Genomic DNA, 6,430 nt, shown 5'->3' with positions numbered 1-6,430 from the left:
CTCTCTCTCTCTCTTTAGGGTTTCCCTGCCCTTCTTTCTATCTCTGCCTCCTCCTGTGTCTCTCTCTGTCAGCTCCTCTGCCCCTGTGGGCCGGCACCACCAGGGCAAGAGTGACCCGGGTCATCTCTTGGGAATTCTTGGAAGCCAAGGCAGGCCCAGACCAGGTCCTGATGCCCTCCCTGCTCCGTTCAGTACCACTGGAAAGGAGGTGGCCTTAGCTTCTCAGCTTGTCACTCAAGACTCCTGCCCTCTGCTCCCCAGCTGTCCCCAACACTGCTTCCCAGGGAGGGCTGCCATTTCCCCACCTTCAGGCCTTGGCATGTGTGGGCATCCCCCCAACCCCCTGCCATGCTCGTCCCTTCTGTCCTCCAGCAACCTGGGGTAAGATTTCTTGCCTTCAGAAAAGTATATTCATTCATTCATTCATTCATCCATTCATTCACATGATGAACACAGAGGGCCTTGCCCACGCTGAGCCCCAGCAGCATAAGCACAGAATATGGGGGCTATTATTATTATTGTTGTTATTTAATCATCAGGTTGGAACTGTGAGCTGCTCCAAAGCATCATCTGTGGCCTCCTGAGCACCCGGCCTCCAGAAGATCAGAAAATCCTTGTTAATTAAAGTGAAGAACTAACCCCCTATACATTCACACACTCCCTCCCACACACTTATACCCCCCTCCACACACACACACACACACACACACACACACACACACACTCTTCTAGGACTAGAAAGCTTGTATTCATTCTTTAAAGTCCAGATCAGATGGCTCCTCCTCCAGAAAGCCCTCCTGGACTCCTAGACAGAGAGCCCCGGGGCCTCCAGCCCAGCATCAAAGCTTCTGTGTGGGATGAAGTAGACGGAGTGAGGCTTCTGTGTTTCCTGCCCAAGACCACAGAAGGATGGGATAAAGGGAGACTGGGCAGTGGCCAGCACCACTGGGGAGCACGGGTGTCAGGCTCAGATATAGAGTCATTGCTTCCCTCTACCCCCCCCCCCTTAAGCCAGCTTCCTTTTCTTTGTCATGTGGAGAACTCCCATCCCCCACCCCCCATCAGCATGGGGGCCCAAACGGTAGCAAACTGAACATTCTGGAAGCTTTCTCATGCCCCAAGGACACTGGGGAGAAGCCACTGGCTTCTCCCCATGTTCAGGAATCAAGGGGACTCTGCCCAGATCCCTCCTCAACTCCATTCTCCATCACTCTGCCTTATCTCACCCCTTCCCACATCCTGGTTGTGCAGACCCCCCCTTCCTCTTATGATCTAAGCAAATCATCCTAATTGCCTCTCTACGAATGTCAGTGATCAAAAGAGTGGAGTCTGGTGCCAGGAGCCATGCTGAGCACTGCACTCAGAGCACCTCACTTCAGCCTCCCCGAACCTTAAGAGGTGGAAAACTGTATTTATTTCCATTTACAGAGGAGGAAGCTGAGGCTCCGAGTCGCCTCCCGAGGGTCACCCTGCTTGTGAATGGCAGAGCAGAAACCTGACCCAGCTCCCTCTAGAACAGAGCTGGAGAGAGGTCCTGAGACCCCCACCATGTCTCTCTGGGCCCCTTCTCCTGTCCTCTGATGGTCTCAGACTAAGTCATCAGAGGTCAGCTCCCTCCACTCCCTCCCCCTGCCCCACCCCTGCCTCCTGGGAGTCCCTGGGACCAGCCTCTCCACAGGTGGTGAAGCTAATTCCAGGCCTGACACCACCAGCTCAGGAAAGGGATCCCTCCCCCAGGAGCTGCGGGCTAGCTGGCTAGCTAGCTCGGTGGCCTTGTAGGGTAGACCCTTGTCACTGGAATGTCCTCTTGTTCAGGGAGCTCCCGGAGTGGAATCTGATGCTGGGGAGAGGAGAAGGAGGCTAGGAATGGCATTAAAGCTCTGCTCTGCCCCCTGCCCTGTAGCCTTGGGACTTGTGCCCTGTCTGTGTACCTGCCCCAGGGACGCCTGAGGAGTGCTGACCAGGGCTGGAAGTGTCGGCCAGGGTTCCTGGGGGCCCTGGCCCAGCTGTCCAGGCTGTGGGGCATGAGGCGGGTGGAAACTACCATTTATCCCTCCGGAGGTGTGAACCCCCGCCTCCCGACACTGGTTTCTGAGGATGGTGGTGAGCACAGAGGGACCCATCGCCACCCTGGCCACCTCACAGCCATGACACTTGGGGGCATTTATTGAGCATCTACTACATGGCAGGCACTGTGTGGGCCTTGAAGACATGGTGGTGGACACGAGTCAGCCCAGGGAGAGAGGTGACCAATAACTACAGTTAGGGAATTCTTTATAGTAGGCTAAACTGCCGTCTTAGGTTGGGCTCCCCGAGAAGGAGACCCTGAGACAAGAATTCAAGGGCAAGTGATTTATCTGGGAGGCAACCCGAGGAGACATGGGTAGCAGGTGGGGAGGTGGGTCAGAGAAGGGAAGAAGGCCGGTAAAAGGGCGCCTGGATGAAGCCAGTTACCTCTCTGGACAACTGAGGCGCAGTCCCACTGGGGGCCTCTGGGGGCGCAGCAGAGAACACGCTCCTCGGAGTTGTAGGGGCTGAGGGCGTGGTAGGCTGGGGTATTTATGCACCAATCCCCATCCTCCCTGATTGAACGATGCTTGTGTATATGGGGGGTGTTGATTGGCCAGCACTTCTGGCCTGCCCTTGCGTGGGGCACCGGTCCGTTCCCCAATCCCCCACCCCATTCAGGTGCTGGAAGAAGGAAACCCTTTGTGCCAGGGGGAGCAGTGGGAGCCGAGGGCACCAAGATAGGCACTGAGCATGTCGGTGAAATGTTAATTTTAACACTTAATGTTAATATGCAACGTGGGGACATGATCGGCCTTGGGTGGAAGTCAGGGAAGACTTCCCGGAGGAGGTGACAATTGAAGTAGGTCTGAAAGAGGACCGAGGGTGGGGTGGGGGTGGGGGGGAGTAGAAACAGGTGTTGCATATATGAAGACCACGGGTGAGAGAGTCCTAGAGGACGTGAGCAGGCCTTGACTGTGGAGAGATGGGCAGAAAGAGTGTGGGAGGTGGGAAATGAGAACACTAGGGTCAGATGACAGAGGAGAGTATGGGGGGGGGGGGCCTCGATGTGTCTCCTGGAGTTTGAGGCACCAGAGAGACCAAGGGAGCCAGAGTGAACTTACTGTTGGTGGACAAGAGCAAAGATCTCCTCCTCTGGCATCCTGTGAAGTCTTGCTGATTGAATAACATGACAACAATGGTCATCAAAGTGGCACTGGCTAAGGATGATCCAGATTATCTTCTTGGTGGGTCACATGCTGCGTGTGTAGTATTTGTGTGAGGGGGGTTTCGCTGACCCTTCACCCAGACCCTTGTTCAGTAAGAACTTGGAGCCCCCACCCCCGCACGCCCACAAGGGAAATGCTCACCAAGGTCACCCAGCTGGCATGTGCCAAAGCCAGGATTTGAACCTGAGTCTGTCTGATACCCTGGGACCTGAGACCACCACTGCTCCAGCCCCACTGCCGTGTTTACTAAGCCAGTGTGGGGTGGAGGAAGCAAAGGGCCCTGTGTCCTCCTAGAAATCTCGGAGACAGACTTCAGGGGAACTGTGTGGGTTACAGAGCTTGGCCACAAATGCCGAAAAGCAGGCATGACCACGAGCTCTGTGGCACCATCATGATAATTAGTGATAATTATAGTTAACACTGACATGGCTCCCAATCAGCTCATGCTCTTCTAAGTGCCTTGCATATATAAGCTCATATATTAATTTTCACCTAACCCTTTGAGATAGAGGCTATTACTATTTCCATCATATAGCAGGATAAACTGGAGCACAGAGAAGTCAAGTGACTTGCTCAAGGTGACACAGCTAAAAAGCAACAGAATCAGGATTTGAACCCAGGTGGTCTGACTCTAGAGTCTACTCATTGAACCACTACACTATACCCTGAGCAGACTTTTGTGATTGACCTTCAGCCCCAATTACCCTTACAAACAGTAGCCACCACCCATTGGGTGTCAGTGCCACCACTACTGGGAAACAATCTTTGTGAGTGGCATTTCTGTACAACTTGCAAACAGTGGCATGGGCAAGGTTTTTTTGGTTGTCTTTTCAAGGATGTTTGTATAGCAAACAGCCATGGAAGATAGTTTCTTCCTGCAGAGCAGAGAGCAGGTTTGTTTGCTGTCCCTATGATAACGATAATGCCTCCCTCTGAGATAAAGGTGGAGCAGGTTTGTGTGTAATCTACTAGAAAAGTCTGGGATTTCTCAGCGTAGAGCTCCCCGGCTGTGGTTCAAGCACATTTTGTGTCCATTACCTACCTGGGATCACCTGAATGGTCCCTGTGGGACTTGGGAAGAACTGGCACAAACAGGAAGTTCATGCCACCTGCATTGCAAGTAATAAAGTCTTTTGTCTCTGACCCTGGAGTCTCGTGTCTTCTGCCAGCATCCAAAACTGTATCAGGTTAAATTGTCAGCTTGCAGGGAGGGTGACAACCCAGACCCTTCATAGTTCTTGATACTTATTTGCTCTCTCTGATGCCACGTGTCACCAGGGTGTCTCTCATGGGATCCTGGATTTTATCCTCTCACCTTTGCTGTTGCCTTTCTGAGCTAGTGCAGAATGGAGTGGTGAAGAGTTAAAGCATGCAATCTTTTTAAGGTTTATCTCTCACCTTTGGTGCTCCTGATGTTTCAGGCCAGATCGTTCTGTGATGGTTCAAGGCCGTCCTGTGCAGTGGATACTGTGGAGCAGCATCCCTGGCCTCTACCCATTAGATGCCATGAGCACCCCACCCCCAGTCATGACAACCCTAAAATGTTTCCATACATTGCCAACTGTCCCCTGTGGGGGGGGGGGGGCGGCAAGCTAAATTGTTCTTGAGAATCACTCCTTCTAGGAAGGATCAACATCTTTCTACTCCCACATTTATATGGAAATGATTCCTGAAATGCCCTCAGTTTGAACACTGGCATATCAGAATTCCTGGGACTTTGAATGAATGGATTAATGATAAAAAGTAACAACATGGTGCACCCATGTTCATAGCAGCATTAGTCACAATAGCCTACAGCTGGAAGCACCCCGTGTATCCACTGATGGATGAATGGATAAAGATAAATGTGTCATAGCTATACAATGGATTACTCAACCTTCCAAAGAAAGGAAATTCTGACACACACTATAACATGGTTGAACCTTGACAATGTCATGCTGAGTGAAAGAAGCAAGTCACGAAAGCATAAATACTGTCTGATGCCACCTATAGGAGGTCCCTAGAGGAGTCAAATTCATAGAGACAGGAAGTAGGATGGTGGGTGCCAGGGGCTGGGGGAGGGGGATGGCGAGTTAGTGTTTCAATGGGGACAGAGTTCTGGTTTTTCAAGATGATAAGAGTTGTGGGGATGGACGGTGGTGATGGTTGCACAACCACGGGAATGTACTTAATGCCACTGAAGTGAACACTGAAAAATGGTGAAGATGGTAAATTTCATGTTAAGTGTTATGTGTATTTTACCATGGAATATGCAACATGGGGACTTGATTAGCCTTGGGTGGAAGTCAGGGAAGCCTTCCCCAAGGAGGTGGCATTGAAGTGAGGTCTAAAGGACAACTGAGAGGTGGGGTGGTAGAAACAGGTGTTGCATATATAAAGACCACAGGTGAGTAGTCTTTTATTTATTTTTTATTTGTTTTTATTTTTTAATTTAATTTTTAAATTTAATTAATTATTTTTTTTGTTTGTTTTTGAGAAAGAGAGAGAAAACATGAGCAGGGGAGAAGGGGCAGAGGGAGAATCTCAAGCAGGCTCCACGCTCAGGGTGGAGCCCAACTTGGAGTTCAATCCCACGACACTGGGATCATGACCTGAGCTGAAATCAAGAGTCAGACGCTCAACCCACTGAGCCACCCAGGTGCCCCTTACCACATTTTTTAGAAGTAACAATTAATAGCATTTGTTGAACACTTACTATGTGCCAGGCACTGAGTGTTTTAGATGCAATGTCTCAGCATTTACAAACTTCAGTCATTCCTATATCACCTCTACCTTCCTGTGCATGTCTTACTTTGGGTTTCCCTAAAAGTAGACCCCAAAACAAGGATCTTACCCGTCATGGATGCCACACCTTATCTTGTGTCACCCTGCTCACATCCCTGTGCTTTACGGGTTAATACCTTTATCTTACATAAGAGAAAACTCAGGCTGGCCCAAGGCTACATGGGAAGGAAAAGGCTGGCTTCCATTCTCCCCTCCTCTGTAACATGGAATTGTGACCTTGTAGTTGCAGTATCTTTTCCAGTCTGCCTTGTGGTTAAGCCACATTGGTGGCTAAATCCTCACTGCTGAGATGTGAATGTAAGTTATGTGTGTGCCCTCTGGGCTAAAGCCTGAGGACAGAAGACCTCCCTCCCTCGTGCTCTTTGGCCCCTTGTTTGCAAGCTGGAATTTGGACATGCCTATGACCCAGC

This window comes from Prionailurus viverrinus, chromosome A2 (genome assembly GCF_022837055.1).
Source record: "Prionailurus viverrinus isolate Anna chromosome A2, UM_Priviv_1.0, whole genome shotgun sequence".
In the NCBI taxonomy this organism is placed as follows: domain Eukaryota; kingdom Metazoa; phylum Chordata; class Mammalia; order Carnivora; family Felidae; genus Prionailurus; species Prionailurus viverrinus.
The sequence above is the reverse complement of the archived record's forward strand: the minus strand, read 5'-3'. Positions refer to the sequence as shown.